Source organism: Schistocerca nitens, chromosome 11 (genome assembly GCF_023898315.1).
Source record: "Schistocerca nitens isolate TAMUIC-IGC-003100 chromosome 11, iqSchNite1.1, whole genome shotgun sequence".
Taxonomy (NCBI): Eukaryota; Metazoa; Arthropoda; class Insecta; order Orthoptera; family Acrididae; genus Schistocerca; species Schistocerca nitens.
The window spans coordinates 69,501,344-69,516,202 of record NC_064624.1 but is presented as its reverse complement, the minus strand read 5'-3'; the positions used below and the strand labels follow the sequence as shown (position 1 = coordinate 69,516,202).

The window sequence follows — 14,859 nt, the reverse complement described above, 5'->3', positions numbered from 1 at the left end:
TGATTGAAAATCAAATAACATAAGATTTTTTCCAGCGCTGTCATTATTTACATACAAAGGGGAAATTTCAGTAGTATTCTAACTACAAACAAGAGTGATTAGAACTTAAATTCAAGGTCAATATTCTGAGCGAGCTATGTGAGATACAAAAGCATACTGCATGTATTTCACCATACTGTTGAATACTGAAGCTACTGAAAGCATTAATTACAGTCAGTCGTCTGGTAATCTCTCAGCTTCCTCTTTATCTGAATGCGAGAAACACATTTCAGTTTTGGAGCTATGATCTGCTACATTGATAACGAGGCGATCAACAACAGAATCCTAGAAGTCACCCAGGTGCCGTATTTTCTCGTCTTATTTTACAAGGCACCCTTCTATATCCCTCCGGCGTTCGGAAATGGCATGTGAAAAAGCTGTGTGCGTTAGTTCCAGTACGTATGTCTGGCAGATTAACACTCTTGTTATTTCTCAAGCCATTCCCTTAGCTTGGCACCAGATCAGTGCTGTTGGATTCATATTGTAATGGAACAGTAACAACCGTAAGAATGCTACATTTTTATGGCGTGCTCGATGTTGTGAAAATGATTGTTTCTCATGTTTCTGCGACACTCATCACTCTCGTTCGTGTGACACTACATCAATAGTATAAAACAATGGACACAGTGCAAATAAAGAGTGTTTGTTTATTATTATTTTACGCCTAAAAATTAAATTGTTATGTGTTCTTAATTTAAGCAACCTTTATTAACAATCTTTCATAAAACTCGATGATTAAGAATTTATATTTCTAATCAAAACAGGAATTTCGCGCAGAATTAGTAATTTGATGCAAGAAGAGGAGCATTACTCATAAAAATGATGAATTTTGCAATTACTAGATGTAGGTATGTGAAATTGACCGAAACAAATGACGAAGGCGAGACTCGAACGAACGATCCATTAACTGTACCAGATTATCACTCTACCACACTAACGATTCAAGAAGATTCCAGAATGATTTCGATTCAAGAAGAATTTAATAATTCCAATCCCAAAGAAAGCAGGTGTTGACAGATGTGAAAATTACCTAACTATCAGCTTAATAAGTCACTGCTGCAAAATACTAACGTGTTTTATTTACAGAAGAATGGAAAACCTGGTGGAAGCCGACCTCGGGGAAGATCAGTTTGGATTCCATAGAAATGTTGGAACACGTGAGGCAATACTGACCTTACGACTTATCTTAGAAGAAGGATTAAGGAAAGGCAAACCTACGTTTCTAACATTTCTAGACTTATAGAAAACTTTTGACAACCTTGACTAGAATACTCTCCTTCAAATTCTGAAGGTGGCAGGGGTAAAATACAGAGAGCGAAAGGCTATTTACAATTTGTACAGAAACCAGATGGCAGTTATAAGAGTCGAGGGACATGAAATTGAGGCAGTGGTTGGAAAGGGAGTGAGACAGGGTTGTAGCCTCTCCCTGATGTTATTCAATCTGTATATTGAGCAAGCAGTAAAGGAAACAAAAGAAAAATTCGGAGTAGGTATTAAAGTCCATAGGGAAGAAATAAAGACGTTGAGGTTCGCCGATGACATTGTAATTCTGTCAGAGACAGCAAAGGACTTGGAAGAGCAGTTGAATGGAATGGACAGTGTCTTGAAAGGAGGAAATAAGATGATCAAAAGCAAAACTAGGATAATGGAATGTAGTTGAATTAAGTCGGGTGATGCTCAGGGAATTAGATTAGGAAATAAGACACTTAAAGTAGTAAAGGTGTTTTGCTATTTGGGGAGCAAAATATCTGATGATGGTCGAAGTGGAGAGGACATAAAATGTAGACTGGAAATGGCATGGAAAGCGTTTTTGAAGAAGAGAAATTTGTTAACATCGAGTATTGATTTAGGTGTCAGGAAGTCGTTTCTGAAAGTATTTGTATGGAGTGTAGCAATGTATGAAAGTGAAATATAGACGATAAATAGTTTAGACAAGATGAGAATAGAAGCTTTCGAAATGTGGTGCTACAGAATAACGCTGAAGATTAGACAGGTAGATCGCATAACTAATGAGGAGGTATTAAATAGAATTGGGGAGAAGAGGAGTTTGTGACACAACTTGACTAGAAGAAGGGATCGGTTGGTAGGGCATATTCTGAGGCATCAAGGGATCACCAATTTAGTTCAAATGGTTCAAAAATGGTTCAAATGGCTCTGAGCACTATGGGACTTAACTTCTTAGGTCATCAGTCCCCTAGAGCTACTTAAACCTAACTAACCTATGGACATCACACACATCCATGCCCAAGGCAGGATTCGAACCTGCAACCGCAGCAGTCACGCGGTTCCAGACACCAATTTAGTATTGGAGGGCAGCGTGGAGGCTAAAATTCGTAGAGGGAGACCAAGAGATGAATACAATAAGCAAATTCAGAAGGATGTAGGCTGCAGTAGGTACTGGGAGATGAAGAAGCTTGCACAGGGTAGAGTAGCATGGAGAGCTGCATCAGACCAATCTTTGTACTGAAGACCACGAAAACAATATGTTTCAGTTATGATGAAGTTGTTTTAAACGAACAAAGGTAGACCATTGCTTTGGGGTGGATGTCTGGTTACCTAAGTTATGAATCCGAGAGAGCTTAAAAATTAGTTCCACAGCGTGCATTTTTTCCCAGTGCGACAGATGAGGCCTGCAATAAGCAGAGTAGGACATATATATATATACCGAACTTGGAAAAATAACACGAGTGCACCTTTAAATATTTGGCCTTTAAAGTGTTGCTAAATGGAGTGAATATACCCAAAACAACTTTCGGATGGTGGGCTGTGCTATCCTGTGGCTAAAAGCCGGACTTGCAAGATTCCACAGTCGCCAGGTAACGTAATGTTACAAACAGCCTGCCACATAATAGGGCATGAGCCGTTATTTTATCAGTGATCTAGGCTGGTATGATCACAAGACCTGCAAACATATGATTTAATTCTCTTTTTCGAGATTGTGAGATAGGATAGCCACCCTCATGACTGTGTCACACTTGCTAATTCCCTCTTCAATCTCAGAGAACAGTTTCTGGAATCAAGCCATGTCCATCCTCTCGAAGTTCCGAAATTCTTGTGGATCTCCGGGCCTCACTTCTTTCATTAGCAGTGAATATATTTGAATGCCTTCGTTCCTCCCTTTCAGCCACTGGCTTTTAAGCACTCTTAAGGAACGCATAGGCCCTGTCCCAGAGTCAAACCCAACAAAATCTGGCTCTTCGTTCACACCGTCGTTCTGTACTAATCCGAAGATTGACAGTCACTACCAGAGCAACAACTCCTAAGACAAGTGCGGCCTCCGTGTGTAGAATGCGGTATAAATGTAAATTTTGATATACATATACATTTGTAACCAAGTGTCGTAATATAAAACTAACTGTTGGGTCTGTAATTATGAACAGTAGTAACCTACATTAGAGAATAACAATTACTGAATAAATAATAATAAGAAAACAACTTCTTATTAAGCAGGTACCCTGATCGAATAGCGTTACAATATATCACACCGTTCCACTTGTGTTTCTAGCGGTAGAACGGACGACTTTACAAGAGATCAGACAGTTCTATTTGTGTTTCGCGCGTTACTACCATCTATTGCGCATGTGCGACGGGTACATTCCCTCGTGGGTAGTGTAATAGGTCGACATGGACTAGTCTGTAGTTACAGATATGCACACTTAGGGCGCTGGTGCATAGGCATACGGTTTATGCGCATCGTGTAACTGGGACTTTACAATCCGGTCCTTACGGTGAGCATCCCAGCGTCTGTTCAGTAAGCGGGTTTTGATGTTTGTGTCGCCGAGGCACTTGTGCTGAGTTGTGATGATCGTTTGCCTGCGAGCTGGGCTGCATGCATGTAGGCCGTTTGCCGTACCTGTTAAGTTACCACAAGCCCACTGAAGTACAGTGTGATCCGAACTGAAGCGTTCGTCGGTCGTGCGTCTTGTAGTCCTATCCTATGAGAGTTCAGACTGTCATTTTGTAATTACTGTTGTACTTTAATTTCCTGTTAATGGGACAGAGTAGTTAACGTTTAAATGCGTCATTACCGTTTATGCTGTCAGTGGGAGAGGGGGGGGGGGTTCAATCCAGACGTCTTCTCACCGTGTGCATTCGGATTTTTATTTTATACTATTGAAATTTAATGTTGTATCTATTTCTGTTGTAAGCAGACTGTGTGTCATGTAGGGTTTCTCTATTATGCTGTGTAATGGCGCGTGGGCCGTGTCGCTGAATCTGAATACCTCACTGTGTGTGTTAGTCAAAGGTTTCGGTATGTATCATGATCAGACAGGTTAACAGGTTAAAGACTTGTCAAGTTCCTGTACTCGAGAAAAAGCCTTTGGTGTTAGACATTTGTGTACTAAATTGCTCCTTTTCATTTTACAAATGATCGTTTGGCTGTGAGCTGGGCTGAATGCATTAAGGCCGTTTGCCGTACCAGTTAAATTACCACAGGCCCACTGAACTTTCATAAAGTGCGATCCGAATTAAAGTGTCAGTCGGTCGTGCGTCTCGTAATCCTATCCCATGAGAGTTCTAATTTTTATTTTGTAAATTCCTGTCAAGTGGACAGAGAATTTGACGCTTCAAATTATCATTAGTGTGTGGGCTGTCAGTTGGGGTTCACTCAGAAGTCTTCTCACCGTGTGTATTCGGATTTGTATATCTTACCTCTGAAGTTTAATGTTGTGTCTATTTCTGTTGTAAGCAGACTATGTGCCGTTTATGGTTTCTCTATTATACTGTGTAATGGCATGTGGGATATGACACTGAATCTGAATACCTTACTATGTCCGTTAGTTAAAGGTTGTGGTATGTGTCATGATCAAACAAGGTAACAGGTTAAGGACTTGTCAAGTTCCTACACTCGAGAAAAAGAATTTGGTGTTACACATTTGGGTACTAAATTGTTCCTTTAGTGTTTACAAATGTCTACCTTTGTATTTTGGATTGCTCGGTTATTACTGTGTTGTATGTTTCAGGGCAGGGACTACTCAGGAGGACATCGTTATCAAGAGAAACAAAACTGGTGCTTTACAGACCAGAGTGTGGAATGTCAGATCCCTTAATCAGGCATTTTGGTTAGAAAATTTAAAAATGAAAATGGATAGATTAAAGTTAGATATAGTGGGAATTAGTGAAGTTCGGTGGCGGGAGGGACAAGACTTCTGGTAGTGTAAATAGAGGGTTATAAATACAAAATCAAATAGGGGTAATGCAGGAGTAGGTTTAGTAATGAATAAAAAAATAGGAATGCGGATAAGTTACTACAAACAGCATAGTGAACGCATTATTGTGGCCAAGTTTGATACGAAGCTTACAGTAGTACAAGTTTATATGCCAACTAGCTCCCCAGATGAAGAAGAGATTGAATAAATCTATGAAGAAATAAAATAATTTATTCAGAGAGTGAAGGGAGACGAAAATTCAATAGTCATGGGGGACTGGAATTCAACAGTAGAAAAAGGAAGACAAGGAAAAGTAGTAGTAGCTGAACAAGGAATGAGGGTAAGGAAAGAAGGAAGAAGCCGCGTCGTAGAATTTTGCTAAGAGCATAACTGAATCATAGCTAACACTTGGTTTATGAATCATGAAAGAAGATTATATACGTGGAAGAGGCCTAGAGACACTGAAAGGTTTCAGATAGATTATGTAATGGTAAGACAGAGATTTAGGAACAAGGTTTTCAATAGTAAGGCATTTCCAGGGGCTGATATGGACTCCGATCACAATCTATTGAACTGCAGATTAAAACTGAAGAAACGGCAAAAAGGTGGGAATTTCAGGAGATGGGACCTGGTTAAACTGAAAGAACCAGAGGTGGTAGAGAGTTTCAGAGTATTAGGACCCGTGTTCCCGGGTTCGATTCCCGGCGGGGTCAGGGATTTTCTCTGCCTCGTGGTGGCTGGGTGTTGTGTGATGTCCTTCGGTTAGTTAGGTTTAAGTAGTTCTACGTTCTAGGGGACTGATGACCATAGATGTTAAGTCCCATAGTGCTCAGAGCCATTTGAACCATTTTTTAATTAGGAAACAATTTATTAGAATAAGGGAGAGAACTCTAGTAGAAGAAGAATGGGTAGCATTCAGAGACGAAACAGTGAAGACAGCAGAGGATCAAAGAGGTAAAAACACGAGGGCTAGTAGAAATCCTTGGGTAACAGAAGAGATATTGAATTTAGCTGATGAAAGGAGAAAATATAAAAATGCAGTAAATAAAGCAGGTAAAAAGAAATACAAACGTCTCAAAAATGTGCGATATGACACTGTGTGAAGAATGTTACAGACCACTTAAAGACCTAAGTCGAAACGAGGCACAGGGAATAGACATACCATTAGAATTACTAATAGCCTTGAGAGAGCCAGCCCTGACAAAACTCTACCTTCAGGTGTGCAAGATGTATGAGACAGGCGAAATACCCTCAGACTTCAAGAAGAATGTAATAATTGGCATCCCATAAAAGCAGGTGTTGACAGGTGTGAAAATTACCCAACTATCAGTATAATAAGTCACAGCTGCAATATACTAACACGAATTCTTTACAAACGAATTGAAGTACTGGTAGAAGCCAGCCTCGGGGAAGATCAGTTTGGATTCCGTACAAATGTTGGAGCACAAGAGGCAATACTGACCCCACGACTTATCTTGCAAGATAGATTAAGGACAGGCAAACGTACGTTTCTAGCAATAGTAGACCTAGTGAACGATTTTTACAATGTTGACTGGAATATTCTCTTTTAAATTCTGAAGGCGGCAGGGGTATAATAGCGAAAAGCTATTTACAATTTGTATAGAAATCAGATGGCAGTTATAAGAGTGGAGGGGCATGAAAGGGAAGCAGTGGTTGGGAAGGAAGTGAGACAGGGTTGTAGGCTATCCCTGATGTTATTCAATTTGTACATTGAGCAAGCAGTAAGGGAAACAAAAGAAAAATTTGGAGTACGAATTAAAATCCATGGCGAAGATATAAAAACATTGGGTCTTGCAACTGCACTGTAATTCTGTCAGACACAGCATAGGACGTGGAAGAGCAGTTGAGCTGAATGGGCAGTGTCCTGAAAGGAGGATATAATATGAACATGAACAAAAGCAAAACGGGGATAATGGAATGTAGTTGAATTAAATCAAGCGACACTGAGGGAATTAGATTAGGAAATGAGAAACTTAATGAGTTTTGCTATTTGGGGAATAAAGTAACTAATGATGGTTGAAGTAGAGAGGATATAAAAAGCAGACCGGCAGTGGCAAGGAAAGCGTTTCTGAAGAAGAGAGATTTGTTAGCATCAAGTATAGATTTAAGTGCCAGAAAGTCTTTTCTGGTGGTATTTGTATGGAGTGTAGCCATGTATGGAAGTGAAACTTGGACGATAAATAGTTTACACAAGAAGAGAAGCTTTCGGAATGTGGTGCTACAGAAGAATGCTGAAGATTAGATGGATAGATCACGTAACTAATGAGGAGGTACTGAATAGAGTTGGGGAGAAGAGGAATTTGTGGTACAACTTGACTAGAAGATGGGGTCGTTTGGTAGAACATGTTCTGAGCCATCAACAGATGTTGAATTTAGTACTGGAGGGCAGTGCGGAGGGTAAACATGTTAGAGGGAGACCAAGAGATGAATACACTAGGCAGATTCAGAGAGATGTAAGTTTCAGTAGGTACTTGAAGAAGCTTGCACAGGATGGAGTAGCATGGAGAGCTGCATCAGACCAATCTTTGTGCTGAAGACCACAAAAACCACATGTTTCAGTTATGACGAAGTTGTTTTAAACGAACCAAGGTAGACCATTGCTTTGGGGCGGATGTCTGGTTACCTAAGTTGCTGAATCCGAGAGAGCTTAAAGTTAGTTCCACAGCGTGCTAGCCTGTGTGACAACATGTATAATTGTTGGTCCTAATTTTGTTCCCTACATCAGCAAACTGTTTCGTTGTGTTCTGGGCCCAAGATTAATAACTGTTGAATCTTGGCAGCTTTTAGCATGCTCATTTTATGTGTTTTGGCGAGCCTTTCACCTTTTAAGCGCATGTTTGTGTTAAATAATAAATTGAGCCATTAACTCACCAGTTTCAACTGAGTGGCTTGTCATGATTTTTGGTATTTAATTGAAACTTGGAATTGTCTCACCGACCGACCATTATAAGGTGTAAGTGATGTCAGATTCCCTGAATATTTGTCTTGGCTAAGTTACCGGGAAAACTCAATCAGTATAAGCTCTTATTGCAGCTGTTGCTTGTATAGAGCATCTCCATATTGTTCATTAAGTCATTTTGATTTTGTTATTTATGTAACTAGTATATCCTTTGCTATTGGTTACTGTGCTATGCATTTCTTTGACTGCAAGCCTAATACGCATTTAATTTCACTTAATGATTCCTTCATTTTTTGACAAATTATTTCATTCAGTCTGAATTTAACTAAGTACCTGTATCGGTATAAAGTTCGAAGCAACCTCTGCTGTTGCTCTGTGAAGCATGTATAATCTTACTATATGACCTCAGACTAATAACTACATTTAAATTTTGTTATCATGTATCATGCTTAATGCTTTAATGCTCGACTTCTTTAATTATTCAAGATATCGAGTTTGTTTGATGAATTCGTATTGTGTGCTAGATTGGCTCATTTGTCCACCAGCACCTTACCCATCCAACCGAGTTCCCTGCCGCCAGAAGTATTGTACGTAAGGGATAAACCGAATGAGGTAGCACCATCTTAAACCGACTAGCCTTGTATTCGGGAGGGTGGGTGGTCCGCTCTTCATTCACCCACCCTAATTTAGATTTTCGTGGTATCCGTAAATCATCTCAGGTAAATGCTAGGTTTATTCCTACTGTAAGGCAACAGATAACTACTTATCGCAATCTTGCCATTCTACACTTATAAGCGTGCATAAGTCTATATATGCGAATTACCTTAACTTACTTAAAATGTAAAACGTGATCTACTAATAAACTACTACTACCACTACTACTACTACTACTACTACTACTAATACCATTACTACAACAACAACAACACAAAAATGATGAAGTATGCTTACATACCTGGTCAACAATTGCATGGCAGTGTGATCATGTGTGTTCTGGACATAGTGTAAAATGCTCATGTGGACTTGTTACCTCATTCCTTCCTCAGTTTATTAACAATAAGAGGTACGGTTTTCAGTCCTTCCTTTCCCTCTGCAGGTAATGGTCAAACTTTCGTAGTTGCTAAGTAGCATTCCACACAGGTATAACTGCTGTTCCCAGGAGTGTACCTAGTATCTGTGCAAAGGGTCAGTTCCATGTGGGGCCGACCCGCTACCGTGTCAGTTTCTGCCATAGCGACTCTGGTTACTTCTTCAAAGTGGCAACAAACCCAGTACAGGCGCAATAGATTTATTTCTATTTTAATCTGGTTCTGAGTTGATAGGAATATTATTAAGTCTGCATGTGATCATTTAATGACTGGGGCCGTACTTCCTGACAGACTTCAATGACGCGTGGAAACAGAGATCTGTAAAAACGCAGATAGGCGAAATTAGTTCCAGATCTACTAGAGTACTTCAATTCTTTCCAAAAGTCTATGAGAGTGTGGCTCGGATAGAATACTGACTCATGTGACTAGCCAGAACGTCTTAGCAGCGCTCACTTCTGCCACGAGTTCTGTATGGAGAAAACAGGACCGAACCTCAGTAAATGAATGACTGCAGAGGTAAGCCAAATCAAATATTCCGCTGTAGATTTTGTGAAGTGGCCAAAGTCTTTGACTGTGTAGGCCACAAAGTTCTACAGGGCAGCTGTGGCGTTAACGGAATCCTTTCTGCACTGGTGGAGACTGACCTTCATAACGGAAATAGATGGGTGTCACAGGAATGAAACTGGCCTCCGAATGGGGGAAAATAGCGTGCGAGGTCCCATAAAGACATCGGTAAAAGGCACACTCTTCTTGTTAATCCTCATAAAACTATATCGCCTTCCAGCGACTTAAAAGTGAGATTTCATACAAACAATAATTAGCTGTTGCCAACAAAAGTAGGCATTACTGATCTTAAACTAAATTAATCGCAGTGTGTATAAAATTCCTATTGCTTTGTGAGTAAAAGAGAATACTTTAGCTCTATATGAGAATTTTAATCTGTGCAAATTGATGATAATGGTCCCCCATGGTACACAAAACGGGTCAGATCGTTGTTGCAGAAGCAACGAAAAAAGCATGCCGTATTCAAAAGAACGCAAAATCCCGAAGACTGGCAAAGTTCTACAGAAGTTCGAAATATAGCGCGTACTTCAATGCGAGGTGCTTTTAATAATTTCCACAACGAAATTCTGTCTCGAAATCTGGCAGAAAACCCAAAGAAATTCTGGTCATACATAAAGCACACCAGTGGCAAAACGCAATCAGTACCTTCACTGCGCGATAACAACGGTGAAGTCACTGATGACAATGCCACTAAAGCACAGTTATTAAACACGGTTTTCCGAAACTCCTTCACCAAAGAAGACGAAGTATACATTCTTGAATTCCAATCAAGAACAACGGCCAAGATGAGAAACATAGAAGAAGATATCCTCAGAGTAAGGAAGCAGCTCAAATCACTTAACAAAGGCAACGCGTCCGGTCCACATTGTATACCAGTCAGGTATCTCTCAGAGTGTGCTGATAAAATAGCTCCATATTTAGCAATTATGTACAACCACTCGCTCACAGAAAGATCCGTACCTAAAGACTGGAAGAATGCTCAAGTCACACCAATACCCAAAAAGGGAAGTAGGAGTAATCCACTGAATTACAGGCCAATATCAATAACGTCGATTTGCAGTAGGGTTTTAGAACATATACTGTATTCGAACATTATGAAGTACCTCGAAGAGAACGATTTATTGACATATAGTCTTCACTGATTCAGAAAATATCGTTCTTGTGAAACACAACTAGCTCTTTATACTCATGAAGTAATAAGTGCTATCGACAGGGGATGTCAAATTGATTCCATATTTTTAGATTTCCACAAGGCTTTCGACACCGTTCCTCACAAGTGTCTTCTAAGCAAACTGCGTGCCTACGGAGTATCGCCACAGTTGTGCGACTGGATTCGTGATTTCCTGTCAGAAAGTTCACAGTTCGTAGTAATACACGGAATGTCATCGAGTTAAACAGAAGTAATATCCGGCGTTCCCCAAGGAAGTGTTATAGGCTCTCTATTGTTCCTGACCTATATTGACGACAAAGGAGACAACCTGAGTAGCCGTCTTAGATTGTTTGCAAATGATGCTGTCATTTATCGTCTTGTAACGTCATCAGATGATCAAAACGACTTGAAAAATGATTTATATATCTGTATGGTGTGAAAAGTGGCGATTGACCCTGAATAAAGAAAAGTGTGAAGTTATTCGCATGAGTACTAAAAGTCACACAAATCTGAGGGCTCTAAATTCAACTAAATACTTAGGTTTTACAATTACAAATAACCTAAATTGGAACGATCACATAGATAATAATGTGGGTAGAGCAAACTAAAGACTGCTATTCATTGGCAGAACACTTAGGTGCAACTGGTCTACCAAAGAGAATGCTTACACTACGCTTGTCCGCCCTATTCTGGAGTATTTCTGTGCGGTGTGAGATCCGCATCAGGTGGGACTGATGGATGACATCGAAGAAGTACAAAGAAGGGCAGTTCGTTTTGTATTATCGCGAAGTAGGGGAGATACTGCCACAGGCACGATACGTGAACTGGAGTAGCAATCAATAAACAAAGGCGTTTTTCGTTGCGACGGGATCTTCTCAAGAAATTTCTATCACCACTATTCTCCTCTGATTGCGAAAACATTCTGTTGGCACTCACCTATATGGGGAGAAATGATCATCACGATAAAATAAGAGAAACCAGGGCTCGCACAGAAAAAATTAAGTGCTCTTCTTTCCGACGTGCCGTTCGAGAATGGAACGGTAGAGAGACAGCTTCATGGTGGTTCATTGAACCCTCTGCCAGGCACTTGATTGTGAATAGCAGAGGAATCACATAGATGTAGATGCAGATGTAGAAATTTTGTTAACACGAAAGCGAGTTAGCTGAAGCAGGGATGTGGTTGTGTACAGGTGGGCCGAAGGGCAGTCTTGTTTTAATAGTAGGAAAAGTAATGATTTTACTGAAAAGAATATAGTAATAGCCGGACTGTGCAATACGTGGAAACGAATTATACCACGCCGGCAGTGGAAGTAGTCTGAGCACGCAGAAACTAAGGAAAAGATAAAGTAGCCAGCAAAGTAACACAGCAGCACTGTCGCATTAAAATACAAAAATGTGTGGAGAGACCACTATTCGTTTCGAAATTATCGACAGAGAAGTCAGAAGACAGAAGGAAAGAGAAAAGGTCCAAGAACTCAAATTTCAGCTGTGTATCGAGGGAAACGATATAAGATTATTAAGAAGAAGTGTGGAGAAAAGGGAAGTACGAGAAGGAACCAATAGTTATTACAGAACACGGGTATACATTACACTAAGAGAGATTGTGTACGAAATAAAAGAGTTATTTTGTCTGAGAAATAGAGCGAACTACAGCAATGGTGCAGACTTTGAGCCGGCCGGAGTGGCCGAGCGGTTCTAGGCGCTACAGTCTGCAACCGCGCGACCGCTACGGTCGCAGGTTCGAATCCTGCCTCGGGCATGGATGTGTTGATGTCCTTAGGTTAGTTAGGTTTAATTCGTTCTAAGTTCTAGGGGACTGATGACCTCAGAAGTTAAGTCCCATAGTGCTCAGAGCGAATTGAACCATTTTTTGCAGACTTTGATATAAAACTTGAGTGTGTACCGACTTGGTGCTTGAGCGAATGGGAAGTAATAAACTGATTAAGTATTGCACAAATTATTTAATGTCAGGACCAAAACACACGTTCTCAAAAGTGTGACATCAAATAAAATGACGCCATCCAACTTGAGTGACGGACTGTAAATTTTACGGCAACATGTGTTAACGAAACTGAACTTTTACAGACACCGTGTCATGTAGACAATGTTTCTGATATGATAAGAGATGAAAAACATTAAGAGGCGTCCGATCAGGGGAGCGCAGGAGACATGCAAATTGGTCTCCCCATTCGATCTAGTGACTGGGATATGTGGCATCGTGTACTTCACGTACTTGCACAGATAAGGCTGCAGGCGTTCCAATTAGTCGTCGTTTCGAACACCTGTTGTTGTGCACAACGTTGCTGAGTAAACTTTTGGAATCAGCCTGAACATAAACTGAACATTCAACTTTCCTCCACGTTGTTACTTAGTTTAGTAAAAACATTTATGAACCCAGAGCATCTGAAGTTCTTCCTGCTGGAAAACAGATGTTAGGTACATTACCACTCTGTAGAAATCTTCCAGCAACTGTCGCCTGAAACGTCCTGGCATATCAGAACCGTGTGCCGGACCGAGACCCGAACTCGGGACATTTGTCTTTCTCTGGAAAGTGCTCTGCCAGGAAGATTCATATTAGGCACACTCTGGTGCGGAGGGAAAATTTTACTGCGGAAGCCTCGCCTGCTGCAGTTGTCATTTAGATCCGACAAGTATGCATCAAAAGCAACATTCGTTCTGAAACCACTTTCAAAACCATGCAACTCGGGACAATAATAACTACTGCTAGTAGCACCATTATTTCCATTGTGCTGTAAGAATCAGTATTTACCAAAGATCATAGCTGACATGATACAATACAGGAGTTCATAATAAGAGCTGTCACGCTACAGGCAGAGGAAAAGAGTTGGGAGAAGAGAAAAACGTCTCGGTCTCCCTTTAGTTTTCCCCCGTTTTCATACCCGCCGCTTTTAAGTGTGGATAACACTGAGAACACGAGAATGTCAAATTGAGGGAAGTTACACGCACAGTATATAGCGTATGTTGATGGAAGGAGTATGTAGAGACTCACCAGACACGTCGGGCGCCGCGGCAGCCAGTGCAGTGGTGGTCGGCAGCGAGACTCGCCTCTTGTGCTGGACTGGGCTGCCGCCTCCCACCCACTCTGTCCGCAGTTTTCCTCGAGACCCCCTCCCTCCCCCACTCCTTCCCCCTCCCCCCTCCGCACCGACAACGATAACCCTAGGATAGGTCTGACGTTCGAAATATTTCTGCCAAGTGATCTTAGCCGAAACACTAAGAATTCTTGCTCTTACGCAAAGGCTGTAAGTCAATTCATATCGCGTATTCTGTCGCCCAGTGGCCATTTTGGCACCGTAATGCAAAGTGATGCATTCGCTATTTCTAAACTGCTTCACCGCGAAATACGGTCCCTCCTTTCAACCATCGCACGAAGCCCGAAACTGCAGAGACTGAGATAAGCGATCGCGGAACAGAGTGGCTGGAACCTCTGACTAGCAGAAAGCCACGGGGGCCACATCAGATGCTGTTCGTTCCCAGCCTCTGCCCACTCCATTCCCCGACAGCGACGTACTTGCCCACCACGAGGTGTTCATTTCAGTGGCCTTCCCCTCTCCTTCTGCGAGATACGCACCCCGGACAGACAATTACTCGCCCTCAGGAGACGCCCCGCACGTGCCGTCATCACTACGTCCAGCCATGGCAGTGGTCTCGATCCAGCGATGCGCCCTACAATTGATGACCAGATTTGTAGAGCTACAAAATTGAGAAGATCTCGACTGCTACATATCTCTCGCTGTTCCAAACAGTCCTTGGCCTTTTCTATATTCTTCCTGTTGGACGAGAAGGCGTTCGCGCCTGAAAGTGAATAAAAATGTCGATAATCTTGTGATTGATGGGGGAAACCACATGAGGAAGCTGTTTGACACTGAATTTTCGAGATTATTTTGGGGTGAGAAGATTTAATCAGAATTTTAAGCAATTTTTATA

At 41.2% G+C, this 14,859-nt stretch overlaps 1 protein-coding gene across 3 annotated transcripts in view; it reads right to left on the bottom strand.

Moving 5' to 3' along the window:
- Positions 1-14,013, bottom strand: part of LOC126212840 (serine/threonine-protein phosphatase 6 regulatory ankyrin repeat subunit A-like) — a 113,260-nt gene extending 99,247 nt beyond the window's left edge. For 2 of the 3 annotated variants that reach the window (XM_049940256.1, XM_049940258.1), the window contains exon 1: positions 13,922-14,013. The gene's annotated coding sequence lies outside the window, so the exon portion shown is untranslated. Of the gene's footprint in view, positions 1-8,081; positions 8,104-13,921 lie in introns of those variants that run through there. The other variant, XM_049940257.1, reaches the window with a different exon arrangement.
- Positions 14,014-14,859: the final 846 nt, after the last annotated feature.